The 20,189-nt window shown below is 45.8% G+C and overlaps 1 non-coding gene across 1 annotated transcript; it reads left to right on the forward strand.

Annotated features, from left to right (window-relative positions):
* Window positions 1–3,646: 3,646 nt before the first annotated feature.
* Window positions 3,647–3,753, forward strand: LOC126163337 (U6 spliceosomal RNA). Its single transcript, XR_007535227.1, has one exon. It is a non-coding gene; the product is annotated as a U6 spliceosomal RNA (small nuclear RNA).
* Window positions 3,754–20,189: the final 16,436 nt, after the last annotated feature.

Genomic DNA, 20,189 nt, shown 5'->3' on the forward strand with positions numbered 1-20,189 from the left:
AACGACCCGTCAGAGAGGTATGTTAACTTTTCCATCGTTTCCTCATGTTGATAATGTAAAGGGCAGCTGCTCTCGCCCTGACGTTGACAAATCCCAGCCACCCTTTGTGCACTGGGCGGGTACTTTAAATGTATGATCTGCGGAAACGTAGTAACTGAAGGCTGCCTGAAGACGGCGACCTATCTGCAGCGGTAGTGGTAGGACTTGTGCCACATGGTTGAGTTTTGATGCCACGTAGAGGTTCAAGTATTCAACACATTGTAGCTGATTCAAGTCGCAGAGCACTTTCTGGCGCACCACCGCGCGTATGATCTGTAGTAACCGTCTATAGTTTGCTGCAGCTGTTTTGCGTACATCCTTCGTGAACGTGATTCCCAAATATCACAGATCAGAAACTGGTTGGAGGGGAGCGAGGACTTCCGGTCCGAGACCACGCCAAATAACCAACGCCGCCGACTTGTTGAAGTTCAGAAAATTGCCTGCGTCCTGTCTTTATCGCTCGATCCAGGTTAGTACGCTTTGAACTGATAGCCGGTGGTTAAGGCTCCCGAGGAGTGGCTCGAGTGCGATTGCATAAAGGTAGGCTGCAAGGCGACAACCTTGTCGTAGAGACCTCTTAATGGATACTGGTCTTACCGTACTTCCATTGACCTGGACTTGTGAGTTGGCTGCGGTCCAAAGACACCATGGGCTGTCAATGAGGCCCGGGGCAAATCCCATACGGTCCATCATACGTAGGAGGATGTTGGTTGCTTGGGTCGTAAAGAAGCGACCGTCTTGTGGCGATGTGGACCCTTATCCGCCACAGCGTGGTGCATAGTGGGTTCCTCTGCGGCCGTTGGGTCGTGCTGTCGCGAGCGGACTAAGGTACCTTCTAGTAGGCGCTTCGTCAATGTTAGTATGTGAGCCTTGACTCTAAAATGGTCATATTGACCCTCCGGGGAAAGGGGTAAAGCGTCGAGGCCCCTGAGTGCCGCGTAGTAAAAATCGAGGGTCTGTCGATCCCACGCAGCCACGTCATTGCCAAACTGCATAAGTGTCCTGCGGATTGTTGGTTTGACACAGAGGAGCCACCACTCCAGAGTCGAGGTGTATCGGGGATGACGGCGTTCACAGTCAGTCCACGTTTATTCCACTTGCCGACGGCAATCTAGGTCCTGGAGGTGAGTTATTTTAAGCTTCCAAAAGCCATTGCTGCGCCAGACTTGTTGGAGGAGGAGATGTATAGTGCAGATATAGGCACTACGATCTGAATAGGCCTGAGGCTATAGTTCGGCGGCCTTACGACACATATATGCGAACTAGTAGGCTGGCCGAACGATTGGTAAGATAAGTGTGACCAGAGAGACTACCGTGGACTTTTTCCCACGTGTCGCACAAGGGAAGTTCTTGGATCATCGCACCCAGTTCCAGACAGGGCATGTAGTGTGGGATTTGGGCCTTGGGGTGAAGTACACAATTTAAATCGTCGGCGAAGACGCTCTTTACGTACCGTCCGAGGAAAAGGGGGGCGACATCCGTGGAGTAGATTCTGGTGCGTTCGTGACGTCTGGTGGTATCCGACGGCACTTAAACATTAATGAATCGGGTGTTGAGCACCGTAAGTGTTATTCCTCGAGCAGAGGGAAGATTCGTGACGTCAGTAAATACCATCACGCACTAATATTGCCACTCCGGTGTCTGCAGGGCCAGCGGGTGTCACATATGTGGCGTAAACATAAAAGTTAGGGAGTGCGGTCATTTTCGCTTCTTGTAGGAAAGAAAAAATCAACTCCTATGGCTCGTATTCTTTCTTTCAAAAGTTGGGTCTTGACAGGAGAACTTATCGTATTGATATTCATTGTCGCCAGGTGGTAAGCCTGGCAACGTGTTGGTTGGACGAGGTTATCTATGTTGATGTTTGAGAGAAGCGAACATCGGAAGTGATGTCACCCCCCCCCCCCCCCTTCCGAACTTGGCCCTTCTTGTGCTGCTTATGCTGCATGATCCGGCGGCGCTTCAGTTGGCCCCGTATCGGGATGCTGTGTCTCGACGTCCTCGGCCCACGAAGCGGGCGCGGATGTCAGTTCATGTTCCGTAGGCTCGGAATGTTTGATATTAAGGGACCGGGCGAATTCATTGCCTGCGCTGGTACCTTCCTGCTGCTCACTGTTTATGTCAAGGGGCTATTAGTCGAACGCTGCATGTTCCTCCGTCTGTTCTACAAGGTTTTAGACAGTGGAAACGGCCTCAGCCTCGGGGTTGGCTTCTTGAGTGGTCAGTTGTTCATTCCGAGCCGAAAGTGAAACACCGCGTTCCGACACGAGTTCCGACACGGTCCGACGACGACGCTTTTAGCGTTTCGGTGATCGCTGTTTTCGTGCGTGGCCTTCATCGTCAGAAGACGGCACTGACTCACGCCCCGCAGGGACAAATGCTTCGGTCGGTACAGTAAGGGAATCAATTGCCATCTTGCTCTCGTCAATGTCAGTCGCGTCCTGTAGCTCCAGCGTCATCGTACTATTTTCCACCACTGGCCAGGCAGATTGATCGTCCAGGTTTCTGTCCGTGGAAGGTGATTCCTGTATCGCTAAATCGGTCGGCTGTGTCTGTTTTGTGGAGAAAGTTGTGAGCACCGCCGCGTAAGTCACGGGGAGAATAGTGTTTGTCGGTGGAGGCACTCAGAACGAAGGTGAGCTTCCTAGCCGCATCCGAAACTCGTCTTCGTCTGGCCGTCATAAATAACTATTGCCCGGCACCCTCCTATCTGTAGATGGATGGCACATGTCGTTGGAGGTCAATGCTCACTTGGCGTACTCCATTGAGCAGTAGATACGTCTTAAACTGGGTCCATTTATCAGCCACGTGTTCGTGTGCCGTGCCGTGGGGGCGGAGCGCCGCCACAACGTCTGCCACATAGAGTTCAAATGGAAGTTCTATTATGCGTCTAGTCTGCAGTCCCATTGCGGCATGACCGACCTCGACGTTATAAACATTTCCATCTGCGTGGAAGAAGCGGAGTTCTTGTTTTATCTCACGATGCACCTTGGTGCATGTAACTTCGCTTATGAATTTTACATAAACCGTGCTACTGACGACCGAAACGTGGATGCCGACAATGTCGGCAGCCGGGTCTTGGCTTCCTCTTTTAAAAAGCGTTCGACTTAGAGCGCCTTTGGTCGGGTACAGTCATTTAGAAATGAGAATTTCGAGGTTGATAATCTGTATTGGAATAACATGGTCTTGTAGCGCTACAGCGTCACGCTATCGTCGGCCGCAGGAAATAAACAACGCGCGCGGGCCCGCTCTGCTGGCGGAGAGAACACACTACACGTCTGCTTCGCTTGGCTGCGAGAGCCGGAGTGCCATCTGGGTTACACAGTCACGACTCACGACCCGTCCTCAAAGCTTCACTTCTGCCAATACCTCGTCTCCTACCTTCCAATCTTCACAGAAGCTCTCCTGCGAACCTTGCGGAACTAGCACTTCTGGAAGAAAGGATATTGCGGAGATATGGCTTTGCCACGGCCCGGGGGATGTTTGCAGATTTAGATTTCGCAGGTTCGCAGGAAAGCTTCTGTGACGTTTTGATGGTAGGAGATGAGGTACTGCCAGAAATGAAGCTTAGAGGACGCGTTGTGAGTCGTGCTTGGGTAGCTCAGATGGTGTACTCGCTTCGGCGGTACATATACTGTAATTGGAACGATTCAGAGAAGATTAGCATGGGACCTGCGCAAGGATGCCACGCAAAATCGTGAAGCGTTACACATTTTGACGGTAGCTCAGCGTGTTCGGTCAGAGGGTTAGTCGCCCTCTGTAACAAAAACCTGAGTAAACAGATCAACGATGAACCTGAATGGGTGTCATGGGACTTCCGCCCCGAACGAATGGAACGAACAATAAAGAACAAAACGAGATAAGAAAAAGATGTTAGAGCACTTGTCCCCGGAAGGCAAAGGTCCGGAGTTCGAGTCTCGGTCCGGCACCAAGTTTTAATCTGCCAGGGTGTTTCATATCAGCGCACACTCCACTGCAGAGTGAAAATCTCATTCTTAATCATTTTTCTCATACATATTCCCAGAGATGTTGCCTTTAGACGAAGTGTACCCTGACGGATAAAATGTGAAGAGACCTCGTTACGCTGAAAGCACTCAACCACCCTTGTAGCCAAAGGAACTTTTGTAGATGGTAAAAGAATTGGAAAGAAATGGAAATCCTTCGTTGTATCACAAGAGATAACAAAAGACCGAGACGACGACATTAATAAACATTCGGAAACATCACTGCGTATAGCTGAATACTGTAACGCATAGGAATGTCTACAGGAGGCCTTTATCCAGGAAATATCAAATGTGGAGATCTAAATACGTAGCGTGGCGAATATAGCTGCAGGCAACTCTCAGATACATTACAATAAGGCGAGAAGCTCAAATACTTAAGTGTACTACTCACAATCGAGCGTGCAATGCATAATGCATATTCCTCTTTGGTCATAGTTGATCAAAGTCATAGCTGAAGTGTAAGAATTGTTCAATTTGAAACAGGATCACTACTGTCAGAACTTTGATAAATATGAAAGTTGTTATTTGACATACAAACACAATACAACATTCCTCCTTTCTTTTCGAACACTTATTACATGGTTTCTCCTATTCTGCCATCTACAATATTATTTGCTTATGAGTACGTAGCCTTTACTGCTCTGAAGAATACCATAGACAAATTTACATCGTTATCGATAGGATCTTTGGAACGAAAATCGCAATTTGTAGATATTATCAGTGTACAGTAGACACTGAATTTCTTTTAACATTTACCATTTTTATTATACATATATGGTATTGGATATTAAAAATTTCGTCTAACTATTAATAATGCATATTCCTCTGACACGTAAATGCGGAAAATAATTCCCGTTCATTAAATTCGTGTGATGGTAGACGAGTAGGAGAATGCCTCTTATCTTTATGAACGCGTAACTGTCATTGTTCATTGTCTACGTCTTCATAAAGTAATATTATCACGATCAGTGGCCTTATTGAATCTTAGGCTACATTTTAAATTTTATAAAAACTCTATTTATTTCATAATTGTTTATTTGATTTTTAACATCATTGGAGACGGAAAATAAAGATAAAATGGCTCTGAGCACTATGGGACTTAACATCTATGGTCATGAGTCCCCTAGAACTTAGAACTACTTAAACCTAACTAATTTAAGGACATCACACAACACCCAGTCATCACGAGGAAGAGAAAATCCCTGACCCCGCCGGGGATCGAACCCCGGCGTGGGAAGCGAGAACGCTACCGCACGACCACGAGCTGCGAACGAAAATAAAAATATATTACATATATGAATGCCTGGTATCGCGGCGATATGAGTTAACAAAACATTCTCGGGCTTCCAGCCGTGTCAGGTGATCAAAATCCCAACGAGCTCTCCTCGGCCCGCGGACACGCCGCGTGGTCTGGGGCACCTTCCCACGGTTCGAGCGGTTTTCCCCGTCGGAGGTTCGAGTCCTCCCTCGGGCATGGGTGTGTGTGTGATGTTCTTAGCGTAAGTTAGTTTAAGTTAGAATAAGTAGTGTAGAAGCCTAGGGACCAATGACCTCAGCAGTTTGGTCCCTGGGAACTTACAACAAATTTCTCATCGGCCATTATCAAAAAGTAAGTGAGTGCCGTTTCGCCGTGGCATCGCCGTTATGCGCTGCTGGTCGTGATGTCACAGGTGCTCTCTTCCACTCCAGATATGGTAATTTGGCGTCCGTCGTTTTCCGTCCCGCATCAGTCGCGCCCGGTTCAAACTCGCGAAGGCCGCGTCCCAGGCTGTCCTGAGTGCAAACCGTCGTCCTTACTGACAATGTTTTCAGACATTTTCTTCAGATTCTTTTATAATTCTATCACAAAACGGCTAATTTTTCAGGGTAACGAAGGCGGAAGCACCTCTCGTGCTCGGATCGGCGTTGCTCGCCAGTGCACACTGTTCGGCCGACGTAGCAGTAGCCGCACACACATGTGATCTTGTACACTCCAGGCGTTCTAAGGCCTCAGTAATACCTCACCGGACATTATCACATTTGGCGGGGAAGAGAGCACCAGTGAGGTCACAGCCAGCAGCGCGGCTACATAATGGCGAGGTCACGGAGACTCGGCAGTCATTTGCCGCTTGACAATGAGCGAGGAGCTCTCAGTCGAAAGCTCGTGGGATTTTAACCACCTGATACGGCTAGATGACCGAGAAGATATTACATGTACTTTGCGCTGAACTTAGTACCGCAACGGTTTGAATGTGTGTTTGTGGAAGCTACATTGCACCACTATGTTCGTAGCGTCATTAACTCTGTGTAAAGAATAGGCACAGATCAACAAGTAGAAAACATATTTTCTGTTACGATTGTGTGTTAGCGTATTTAACCTTGTCTTTCTGAGTCATTATCTGTGAATCTTTTTCTGTGAACCTCAGCATTGCAGTACGGAGTCCTGCCTTCAGTATTTCTTTAGTTGGTCTGGTCTGTGTGGCTCCTTCAAACGTTACAGTGGGATTTCGAAAGGGAGTGTTCTGTTTTGTATGCAATTTTGTTGGCGTAGTTTGCTTTTATGCGTTGAAACGTTACTTAGTGTCTCCCCAAAGAGTAGCATAGCACGCAGATAATTTACCGATGCGTATTTGAAGGACCTAATAAAGAGCAAGTCTGTTCGAGAAAGTGTGACGTTGCAATGCAAATTAATTATTAGAGCCTCAAGGACAATGACATGAAAATTTTCTACTGAACGTGATACCTATAGATCGCTAGTTTCTTATCACGCCGATTTTGGCATATGCTCTATATGACTTTTCCGCGTTTATTTCGGGAAGAAAACTAACTACTTTGATTAGGCAACAACGCTACTTTGCGATGCGCAGTATTACAACAACTTTCGCCCAAAACTTCTTTGGTTTGTTTGTTGCTCGGAAATGAAATTTGGTTTACTTTTTAAATATTCTTAGGACGAAACGCCGTAGCCGTTTTGCAGGGACCTCTTCTATGGATTCGTCGCAGTAACTACGGCACAGGACCACTTCAGCCTGTTAGGGATGTCCCCACGCGCTGTTCGGCCCTAAGCACAAGGCAGTTGGCACAAACAGCCGACGCAGCTCTGGGGCCAGATATTCAGCAGCTGATTACTATGGATAATGACGCAGATTAATCCAGTCGTGTAGCGTGCATGGACTATTAGCCGAGCAGGGCGGCTAATGCAGGTGATGCGGATTTATGGTAGCGATACGGCGTACATCGCCCATGGGTTGTCTCCAGTGGATAGGATCTACACACCTATTGACAACATATCTGTACCTTAGTTCTATCGACTGGCAAATGAAATGAATTGCTCTAGTCAGAAGATAGGACAAAAGTATGGAAATTAGTAGTTTAATATTTCCTGTCTGAATATGCTTAAAGTACAACTAAAATGTAATGACATCGTTTCCCTAATAGTTACTTTCGTTTCCGGAATAAAGCCAATTGAGTCGTGAGTGCAGAGAAATAAAATCGAGAAAGGAGTATGATAAAAATAGTAGATGCAAAATACGGTCCTGCTGAGTAGATACGTAAATCGAGTAGTCTTTGTTTTTTGTCTAAAATAACTGCCTTTAAACCCATTATCTACAAAAGAAAATAATTTTCGTTGTGATCTTGGAGAAGTAACGCGCCGTTCCAAAATAAATATAGATTTTTAGCTGTCCCGTGAGATCTACGTGAACTTCCACTCTAACATTACCTTGTCAGTCTACGCAGGTGTGTTAGGACATTCTGCGCTATCAAAAAATTTGCCTAGATGCGATGGAAGTATTACTCTCCGCTGAAATTACTACGATTAATATGTATGTGAACCTATTCCAACTTCCGTGGACGCTAGACGAAATACAGATGCCACTGTATTTAGGAACCACTATTATAAACAAATGTTCATATTTCGTCAGCGGTGTACATCAACGTTGCACGTCATACCGTCGTTCACAAATCCCCAAACCGTTCCAGTTGCTTCAGATTTATCGCAGTTGAGAGCTATAGGTGAAAGCTGTTAATTCCTTCGGCAAGTGACACAGCACTTAAACTGTGAAACTTCGGCATATCTTCTTTTATGCGTCTAATTTCATTCGTATTTCAGCCGTTAAATACAGTGTAATGTTTTCCCTGAAAACCAAAATATTTAAATAAGTTACATGTATCGAATAAGACCTAAATGTAAAATCTTCACTAGATGATTCCTGTCAGGAAACAAAACAAAAGCGTTAATGTGAATATACCCTCCGAAATGCATATTTCACATGGCAGATGACACTGTGCAATTACCACTAGGGATGAGAAATGACAGGACGTTTCCTGAGAAACTTGAGATCATATCTATTGATTTCTCGTAAAGAGAATGTAAGGTTGGTTCTGACGTCATGATTCCGCAGCACAGTTGGTCTGAACACAACAGTCTCGGACTTCTACAAAAAAATTGAACAAGAACGTTAAACTGTATCCGACAGCAGCACAGACGACGAAAATCAAGTTTCTTTTGTATAAAACCATCAGTAAATCTATCTTTACAAATTTTCAAATCACCTGTAAATATCTTAGCTAGCAGTTTACTGTTTTATTTTCGCCCTTGTTTATGTTCCATATCCTTTGGCAAAAGAAACTGACAGCGAAACCCCCTCTCATACGAGACGATGAAACAACAATAAATAAAAATATAATTATCGACAGGTGGCACAAACTTATTGAGAGTACTGTCGGAATCACAGTATATACCGCAAAAAAAAAAAAAAAAAAACTGCGCCTTGAAAGACGACGTTGATTTTAATCCGATCCGATTACAGCAAATGCCACCTACGGGGATAGTAGATGTATTGATAACGGTTACAACATCTTCCACCAACAGATAGCGTAGTGACAGCCACCAGAGCGCCATTTGTGTCTACCCTTTAATGGGGAACTGAAATCCCTGGGACTAGCAGGACAGAGCGGATGAGGTTACATTTGTGGGAAGGGGCCAAAATAAGTTGCTGTCAGTTACACTCAACATACAAATTTTATTAGTTGAAACACACCATAACATAAGCAAGAATTACAAACGCTCAAGGTTTTAACGAAAGAGCTCCTTTGATTTGATTTAAATCGGCTGAGAGCCACATATTAAAATCCAGGGCCCAATGCCTAAGCAAAGAATTGCGATCCAAGAGTTCTTCTGGAAGTTTCACTTCTTTCAAAATATTTTTCTTGTACTTTAATAAAAATAGACTGAAGGCCTCTCATTAAGCAAGAACAATGTTACGGCTTAAGGCCAAAACAAAGATTTTCAGTGTTAATTCTAAATAGGCTGAAATCTGGGTGAAGGCCGCAAATCAACCAAAGTATTTAACAGCTTAGAGCCTAGCAAGAAGGGCTTTCAGTTTAACAGGCTGAGGGCCTTAGCTTCAAACATTTGATGAAAACCCGGCTGAAGGCCTCATGCTAAAGAATAACAATGTTATGACTTAAGGGAAGACCAAGTTTTAAAATTTTTAGTTTAAGAGAGATTAAAACTCGGCTGAAGGCCACATACTAAAGAATAACAATCTTATGAATTAAGGGCAAGTTCAAAATTTTGAAATTTTAATTTAAAAGAGATTAAAACTCTGCTGAAGGCCACACAGAGTACTTAAGACTAAAGGGAAGTCGCTACGTAAAACTCAAGGAGCGGCGCTCAGAAGATCCCAAGGGTCGGCCTGGGGAGGAAACCCTAATCACAGTTTAGGTGAGGCAGACAGCCAAGCGTCACACTAAACAGTCGGGTTGCAGCACGACCTGCGGAAGGCTGACGAACCAACCAACCGCCTAATCAATTCCGGTCCACCCGACCAATAGCATGAGAACCAAGGTACCAGCGAAGACGAAGATCGCAGCAGAATTATATCTTAATAACTGGCGCATAAAACACTGTCAAGGCACAATAAACACTCAAGAGAAAAGGAGAAAAGCACAGGGTCACTGATTACTCAACTCCAGTATGCAGGTGCGGTGGGCGACGAACTTAGCAGTTCTCGCACCTAGTGCCACACAACTCCGGACGCGCGGGCACGCCACCAGCGGCCTCGGCCTGATCACACGTCGCAGAGACTTCTCGTTGCTCCGCCGCAACCGACCAACTCCCATACCCGGCCGAGGAGACGACAGGCCGAACGACCAACCAACGGTCCTTCATGCTCCAGTCTTCTTCAGTCGGACAGTCCGTATGTGTCGCCCGCGGTCGGCAAGTATAGACTGTCGGCACATCACTGGGGCTCCGTGCCCGACGCTCCTTCGACCCCGACCGCTGCTCCGTCCCTGACTGCTGCTCCGTGCCCGACTGAGCTGCTGGTCCGTCTCCAACTGACTTCTCGACACACGACGACCCAGAAATACTATCGGTCGCTCCAGAGATGGTACGACAGTGCGCCGCTGCTGCCACTCGCGTGGAAGTTAGGCAGGAAGTTAGTGACGCCAGTAAGTGGAATACGAAAACGAGGCGGCAGTACCGTAATCTAAGATGACAAACAAAAAATGCCATGAACGCCAGCCGTGCACGGCTCAGGAACGCCCACAGCCGGAAGACTCAGTGTAGCTCAGGCGTGTGAAACAAGCAGGCAGCCATGCCACGGAGATTCACTCCTGCTTCCCACAGCCAAGCGAGCGAACCTGGAAAGGGCTACGTTGTGGCCTCCCGAGTGGCAGAATGGTCCTTTCAGAGAATTTCCACACCGGATAGATGTGCTGTGACAGCTGTGCGGCGGTGCACGACAGTACACGTGAACATTTTCACAGCGGCAGTTGAGTTTCTGGACGCCCATTCAGCACAGACGCCCGCCACGATTGTCGCTGATTGTAAAGACAGTAACGGCAGATCCTACACCTACCACAGCATAGGAAAAAGAGCTTGTGAGCCCAGACGAGTCAACAGCTGTTGATGGGAACCGGTTATTTGCAGTGGGGCTATGTGCAAGCACACCTCTAGCCCGTCTTCCACTCATCCACAACTTGGACGTGCATGGCTCAACTGCAGCCGTCGAGGATCACTTGCAACATAGGGTAGCGAGCCGTGTTCTTCAACGATGAAAACGGACACTTACTGTGTGGTGTCACCGCCAGACACCACACTTGCTAGGTGGTAGCCTTTAAATCGGCCGCGATCCGTTAGTATACGTCGGACCCGCGTGTCGCCACTATCAGTGATTGCAGACCGAGCGCCGCCACACGGCAGGTCTAGAGAGACTTCCTAGCACTCGCCCCAGTGGTACAACCGACTTTGCTAGCGATGGTTCACTGACAAAATACGCTCTCATTTGCCGAGACGATAGTTAGCATAGCCTTCAGCTACGTCATTTGCTACGACCTAGCAAGGTGCCATTGCCAGTTACTATTGATATTGTAAATAATGTACAGTCAAGAGCGACGTTCACCAATTATGGACTAAAGTTAAGTATTCCAACAGCTACGTCCTTTTTTGCTAAAGTCTAATTTCCTTGTCCTGTTCCAGACCTCACGCCAGTCTGCGTGAGCTAAAACGCGTGCCTTTCGGCTTCCTCTAATATTACTGTGTTGGTCTCCTGCCAAACCACAACATACTGCACGGAAGTGATGCTCGTTTGCACATACGACGCAGATCTGGTGAGCGCTGTGGCGTAGCGTGCATTCGTCCAAGACACACTGGCTCCACCCCAGACCTTAGGGTCTCCCGTTCACATTGAATGTTTCTGGAGCGGGCGCTAACCAGTGCTTGGTAGGTGTTTGCGTTGTTGCAACAGGACAATGCTCGCCCATGCACTGCCCGTGAAACTTCAGAAACCTCCCTGCTCAGCACGATTGGACTTGTCTCCTGTCGGGCACTTGGGGATATGATGGGACGAGTAGTGAGTCGTGCGACTCGTGAACCAGCAACTCTTACAGAACTAGGTGATCACCTAGAACAGGAGAGTACCCACTATCTGTACAATCGACTAGACGCAAGAGCTAGCGCCTGAATTGCCACACGTGGAGGCTACACCACGTAATAGAACGGGTGTTTCGGCTTGGTTCAATACCTGGTGTCTCAGAACCGCTTGTGCTCTTGATCTGTAAATGTAATCATTTCATATAATCCATATACTCTGTTACAACAAATAATCTTCAGTGAATTGTAAACCTCGAAAAGGGTGCATAATTATTTTCCTGCTGTGTGTTATAAGCATCCTACCACAGTCTGACACGGAGGCCTTTTCTCTATGCGTCAAACACTGAGAAAGACGATGAGATGTTTTTACACCGGTATAAGAGGAACTCGATCTGCGTGATATTTGAACATCCACATAAAGAACTAGAATCGTTTAATTGACTTTTTCGTAAGATAAACGGTACTGTTGTGTATCCTACACGACAACCGCACTGAGGCTATCATCTACAATATGTCAAAGAGATGCTACGAAATGTTTTTCATCCTGAATAAAGCTTTTTCCTGTCTTATACACCAGGCTACCACAGTTGATTGCTGGAACTTAGCTCGAGCTCGGAACGTTGCTTCTTGGCGGCATTGCTGTTATCGAATGAGTCATCGATGAGCGTCACCGTTTTACTTCTACTACGTACACATCCCGCGGAAAGCCACTATCTGAGTGCTCCAGCATACAGCTACAATCTGCTAGGAGTTTTCAAAACAGCATACACTGAGCTTCAGAGAGAGAGATGCATTATGTACAAACTGATCATCTATGGGTCACATAAAATATCCAAGTAATCGTTGAATCATGTCATCAGTTGTTAACGTCACTGGGGGGCATGCATTCATGATCATCACCTGATTTGTGTTCTTTTGAGAGTATTCACGGAATTTCTGTCGACCACTCTGTGTTTAATATCTGAAGAGTGTTGTGATTTGTATCGCCAAAGGACTGATGCGTGCCATAACGCTGGTTCTCTTTCGCATTAACATTTACCGGAACCTCCCTAAATCCCACTCGGACAATTAATACACTCCTGGAAATTGAAATAAGAACACCGTGAATTCATTGTCCCAGGAAGGGGAAACTTTATTGACACATTCCTGGGGTCAGATACATCACATGATCACACTGACAGAACCACAGGCACATAGACACAGGCAACAGAGCATGCACAATGTCGGCACTAGTACAGTGTATATCCACCTTTCGCAGCAATGCAGGCTGCTATTCTCCCATGGAGACGATCGTAGAGATGCTGGATGTAGTCCTGTGGAACGGCTTGCCATGCCATTTCCACCTGGCGCCTCAGTTGGACCAGCGTTCGTGCTGGACGTTCTGACCGCGTGAGACGACGCTTCATCCAGTCCCAAACATGCTCAATGAGGGACAGATCCGGAGATCTTGCTGGCCAGGGTAGTTGACTTACACCTTCTAGAGCACGTTGGGTGGCACGGGATAAATGCGGACGTGCATTGTCCTGTTGGAACAGCAAGTTCCCTTACCGGTCTAGGAATGGTAGAACGATGGGTTCGATGACGGTTTGGATGTACCGTGCAGTATTCAGTGTCCCCTCGACGATCACCAGTGGTGTACGGCCAGTGTAGGAGATCGCTCCCCACACCATGATGCCGGGTGTTGGCCCTGTGTGCCTCGGTCGTATGCAGTCCTGATTGTGGCGCTCACCTGCACGGCGCCAAACACGCATACGACCATCATTGGCACCAAGGCAGAAGCGACTCTCATCGCTGAAGACGACACGTCTCCATTCGTCCCTCCATTCACGCCTGTCGCGACACCACTGGAGGCGGGCTGCACGATGTTGGGGCGTGAGCGGAAGACGGCCTAACTTTGTGCGGGACCGTAGCCCAGCTTCATGGAGACGGTTGCGAATGGTCCTCGCCGATACCCCAGGAGCAACAGTGTCCCTAATTTGCTGGGAAGTGGCGGTGCGGTCCCCTACGGCACTGCGTAGGATCCTACGGTCTTGGCGTGCATCCGTGCGTCGCTGCGGTCCGGTCGCAGGTCGACGGGCACGTGCACCTTCCGCCGACCACTGGCGACAACATCGATGTACTGTGGAGACTTCACGCCCCACGTGTTGAGCAATTCGGCGGTACGTCCACCCGGCCTCCCGCATGCCCACTATACGCCCTCGCTCAAAGTCCGTCAACTGCACATACGGTTCAAGTCCACGCTGTCGCGGCATGCTACGAGTGTTAAAGACTGCGATGGAGCTCCGTATGCCACGGCAAACTGGCTGACACTGACGGCGGCGGTGCACAAATGCTGCGCAGCTAGCGCCATTCGACGGCCAACACCGCGGTTCCTGGTGTGTCCGCTGTGCCGTGCGTGTGATCATTGCTTGTACAGCCCTCTCGCAGTGTCCGGAGCAAGTATGGTGGGTCTGACACACCGGTGTCAATGTGTTCTTTTATCCATTTCCAGGAGTGTAGAACAGAGAAGTCATGTTGCACTTTCCACTCGATTACTGGGCATAACCACTTGTGACTTCTGTTTGTGGCAGCACCTTAACTTGTAAAGGTTAAGCTAGTCAGTAAAAAGGCAGACACATAGACATGTCTGTACAGGCTGTGACAGTATTTTGTGACAGGCTGGAACAATGTCACGAACATGACAAATTACTGATGCGACCGACAAGCACTTACGTTTATTCCGAAGGGCAGCATCTTGAGCACAGTTTTTAAATTGAACACCATGTTCCACACTATTGTAACGACAAATGATATTGGACCACTGTGAAGTTTATTTCATCCAGTCCTCGAACTTTTTATGGCTTCGTGAATGTTACGTTAAAACATACTACGGTCAAAATTTTCTTGGGTCTAGAGGATGAATGGGCACTTCGGTCGAAACCGATATTTACATCAAAAACTTTCTGTAAACATTGTGTGGAATAAAGTTTATAGTTAAAAGTGATGTATATACGGATAGCCTCTGCCAGTAACTTGGTAAATATGAGAAAGGTGTGTAATTTGAGTGTGAGATATATGGCTGGAAATGAGCATTTCAGGAGCTATATTCCTCATTTAGATTTAAATAACAATCAGACTTCATCTTATTATGTTAGTACTTGAGGTTTATCCTGTAGATTGCCAAAAAATATGTTGTGCACCTGATTTAACAGCTACGCACAAACCTGACTCAAAATCACAGAGAAGTAATTGCGACAGGTATACCAGCTGGAATGTTTATCTCTGTGTATCCTTATGCATGGCTGCTGTCTAGTTAAGATGTATGAATGTTTATCTTTCTTTGTTTTTGTTCGCGCAAAATAGTATTGGGCAAACAGTAGTGTCAAATGTGTCCCAGTGTTATTTGTTGAAGTGATGTGGTAATTCACAGTCTCCCCTATTTCTGTACATCAGTTTGGGGAAGGTATCGAAACATACGATTATACCTATTATGATATTTATCCTTCGCCAAAATCGGGCAATCTGCTATTGGGCTGTCAATTGTTCTGGGCTACATACCATGGAGTTAAGACATATTATCAGCTTCTATTTCAATAACAATAATAATAACTAACTAATTAACTATACTATTATCAATAATATTTATGTTATTATGAATGTACAAATCTGTAACATGATGCAGCGCTACAGCAACCGTGAATTGTTCAGACAATAAGAATTTCAGTCTTCAGTAGCAAGGTAAATTTTTTTAGTTTACCTAGGTTTTGATGCCAATAATGGTATCTTCTTCAGAACCTATAGATTAAACCATACGGACATATATTAAACATCGAAATACATCATAAGTCTAATGATTTTATAATAAGGAAAATCGTGATACGTACAAAAATTAAATTATTTTGATGGCGAAACGTTGGCCATGTCAGAGAATAAAACTAATGCAGAATAAAGACGCATAATCATAAGATTATGTCTGCCAATACTAAAAAAAAAAATAAGAAAAACGTAGACGGAGCTACGCCGGGCCAGGGATAAGGGTCACACGTAAGCAACAAGGAAACTAGGCGTCGCGAGCAGTTCCGCGGCGAGGTTCGGTCAGTAACCAATAAATTAGTATGGGAGACACAGACGTGCGAAGCATGAAATATCTTGGAAATGAAACACGCAAATTAAGAAACAACTTTGCAACTGGTGCATTACCAGTATAATACAAAATATACGGAGACACAATGTACAAAGCACTATAATAAAGCCGATTGGAAGCAGCATTGGCCATTCGAAACGGACCGTGGGCCAACTCCACTGGAATAAAGGTTGAAATCCTTCGAAATAATTTCTATTTTTTAGTTGCAGCTGATCATTAAGTAAATTTTCTCTATCAATAATAAGATGTTTAAAAATTTGCAATTCTTCAAGGGTGTCTAACTTACATCCTTTGACTTCACTATGCAAACGTTCTGCATCTTTTAGAGACTTGGGAGCCCTTTGGACAAGATGTTCAGAAAATGTAGATCCCCGTGTTCCATCACCGCTTTTAGTCGGCAGATGCTCTTTAAACCTAACAGACAGGGCCCTTCCTGTCTGGCCAATGTAATAACGGGGACATTCAGCACAAGTGATCTTATATGCACCAGACAGGGATGATTGATCAGTACCTTTATCAAGAGAATGGACTAAATTATTTTTGAGGTTGTTGGTGGTAGAGTAAGAAACTTTACACCCTAGGTTTTTCAATAAACGACCTACCTTGCAGGGTACGTTACCTATAAAGGGAGCTGATATGTATTTCGTTGCGTAGTCTTGATTATGGGTACCTGACCTGGAAAGGGTGGTAGTCTTACTTCGTGTTCTTTTGTTAAACAACTGTCACACCATACTGGATTATATCCATTCTTCTGAGCGATATTTTCGAGAACCTTTAATTCGTTCTGTAAATTGTCCGTATGGGTTAATTTATAGGTTCTGAAGAAGGTAACGTTATTGGCATCGAAACCTAGGTAAACTAAGTAAATTTTACTTTGAAACTGACGGCTTTATTTCTTATTGTCTTACGAATGTATTTGATTATTGGCGGAGTAAGTTAATATTTCGTTTGGAATGTTACCACGAGCCGGCCGCGGTGGTCTAGCGGTTCTAGGCGCTCAGTCCGGAGCCGCGCGACTGCTACGGTCGCAGGTTCGAATCTTGCCTCGGGCGTGGATGTGTGTGTGATGTCCTTAGGTTAGTTAGGTTTAAGTAGTTCTGAGTTCTAGGGGACTGATGACCATAGAAGTTAAGTCCCATAGTGCTCAGAGCCATTTGAACCATTTTTTGTTACCACCATTCTGTTCAACTTAGAGCTTAACAAACACAAGAAGGAAATGGAGCGAGTTTACAATTTTTTTTATCTCCGTGATTTAAATTGTTCCTAACTAATAACGAGTGGCTTATAGTTGCATCGTCTCAGTTTACTCACCGAGTGCTCTCTTCACCAGTTTCCATTGGTAATCAACTCCTCTCCAGTGTTTTGGGAAAATTTGCCGTATACTATGTGAGAGCGACTAACTGAAACTGGCTCAGTATTCAACTGGACCACGCATTTCGTTACAGCAAGGTACCGGCGAGGTTAGAGTTGACATGAAGGTTCTGTCGAATATTATGCTCCTTTGTTAATGCTAACACTCTTGGTCATATTTATAGAGATATGATGAAAACCAATTTCATTCAATTTTAGGAAACTGAGGATATAATCAGAAAGTGGTTCTAGAAATTCTAACGTTGGATAGAACTTGAGAATGCGTCGCAAGGAGGTACTCAATTTTTCCGAGACAGTAATAGTCATCGCATAAACAGTGCGTGGTGTAACAGACTTGTTTAGCTTCATTTGGGAATTCACCAGATACCTAAGTTCGGGTCACAACTCATTTAGTGCTATTCAGTGTGAAAGTAAATTTTTCTTGGGCAGCATTTTATTAGAATGCTTCAAGATGAATGAAATTTCATTATTACTTCGCCTTTGACCCCCGAACGAAGCTATTTTCAACTTTCATTAAGTAATGTAACTGAATGGGGTCGTATCCCCTCTGTGTTATATTATTAAAGGCACTTGACTGCATCAAGAAGCAGTGGCCAGCGGGGCGAGTGCGCATTTCGCCTTGTAGGTAGGCACCACCGCTCTGGCGTCTTGCCAGATGGGAGGCCTAACGCGCAGGGGCCACGCCACTGTAATTACGGGACTGGCAGCGCAGCTCTCAGGGCGGGCAGTTTACGGCGGCTCTCAGAGCGCAGTTTTTGTGCGGCCTAAGTGGGCCAGCACGTCCGGGGAAGGACGCCACCTGGTGTCTCAGTACGTCCTTCACACTAAGTGCCGGCCTCGTCTCGCGTTCTGCTAATTTAGGGCGACGTCCCGTTTAGCAGCGAGGGGTGCAGCTCCACTGCAGTCATTCAGTGAGCTTCTGCAATTATTAAGGTAGTGGCGGAATCGTAGATTCCCAGATCCTGAACAAGGTACCTCAATTAGATATTGTACGTTAGCGAAGAAAACTAATGGCAGAAATTATGGGTCATTGATATTTAGCACGCAAGGTCATCTTTCCTATCTCACTAGAATTACGACTTTAATACCACCGACTGTTGTTGCCTATTTAAATATTGGCCAACTGCTACGTGATATTTGATGGGTCGGACTTGTTCCCTATGAAAGGGGCTTTTCGTAGCAACGAGCTCCCTGTAGAACCAATACAGTGCCTAACAATCTCTGCCTTCCCCTGAGTGTCGTCTGAAGTCCCAGAAATATTAAGTGAATTTAGTCTTGGTTTGGAATAGAAATCTAATTACCGGACTTCATATCGCCCGATCAGGGACTGAAATTGTTTAACTGCAATATTTATTTCAATCCATTGTGGCGCTTCGGTACAGGAACCTTTACTAAAGTTGATAGTAAAAGACAGTCCTAGGTTGCCGAATTCTTTTTGTTGACTCAAAAGCGATGCGTTCCTCGCGGGGAGGGAATCATCAGGTTATCTCGAGATGTGGGTCATGGCTGATGACCCGCATGTAGAGAGAACTTGATTGTGCCATACCCGGGTGAATCGCATCGTTTTTTAGCCAATAAGCAGTATTCGGCATCATAGGACTTTAAACATTAATTTGTTAACTGTTTCCTACTAATGTTTCATTACAGATTCCATAAGGTTAGCGGTCACAGAAGGGGGGATAATGTGCTGGTATGCTCTAGAAGTACTAGGGAAAATTCAACGCGCTAAACCGGTGAACATAGGTGATGACGAATATTCAAGAGGGATTAGGCTGGTTTAGAAGCGCAGCATGGACGCACACATATTCACAATAGACATTCACAAAATCATCACAAAGAATATTCACCATTTTTTGAACCAAAGTTGGGATTTCATAGCTAGCTTGTGATTCGCTGTTCTGTCCCATCTGGATTTACTGAAATTATACCAAAGCTAAAAATCGAGAGAAACTAATAACAGTCCTGACAAATGACTACAGTTGCAGTTCATAACTCGAAAATCCCACGCTAATTCACGTGCAAAGTCGCAGTTTGAGTGTGCAGAAAAGCAACACCACGTACTCATACACAGCACAGCGACCCGGTAACTTTGATCTGAAATCCAGTCTGCCTTGCTTCCAAATATTCGGAGCGAAAACCTTGGAGAGGGCGAAGAGACTAATCCACATGACGAGTTCTTAAGTCATTCCAAATGACGAATTCTTAATCCAAATGACGATTTTCTGCAATTAGGAGTCAGGAGAGACGACGCCTGTTCACCCGTTCCCAAATTTTTCCATCGTTTCAACATCTAAAAATTTGAACGAAAGCGACCCTGTCTGGGAGAGCCAAACGCAAGATTGTTCAGAACGAAACCCCGTACAGGCAACGCATTCTTGGTCGCCAGAGCTGCATTTCGAGCCAGATTTGAAACTTCAACTGCTGTTACCAGGCCTCTGCCGCAAACCTATACCAAGAAAAGCCACGTGAATTAACCTAAACGCTTGCCTTTCTACGAGGCATATTTAGTAGGTAAGTTTCGCTCGGTTGCGAAATGGAAACCACAGTGAATATTCGATGAAACTTTGCTCCAGTGAGTTCGACAGTGACTGTAGTATGCTCGGCGATAGCGTCACGTCTCTCTTTTCAGTTCTGAGCGTACAGTGAGCCTAGAAAATCGTGTCTTCCGCCAAGAATGAGGACCTGGTGAGAGATTTCGCCTTATGTCAAGCAGTTTACGTAACGTAACTGTCGCCGCGAGGGTTCGCGCGCCTGCCCTCGTCGGAGGTTCGAGTCCTCCCTCGGGTATGGATGCGTA

Source organism: Schistocerca cancellata, chromosome 2 (genome assembly GCF_023864275.1).
Source record: "Schistocerca cancellata isolate TAMUIC-IGC-003103 chromosome 2, iqSchCanc2.1, whole genome shotgun sequence".
Taxonomy (NCBI): Eukaryota; Metazoa; Arthropoda; class Insecta; order Orthoptera; family Acrididae; genus Schistocerca; species Schistocerca cancellata.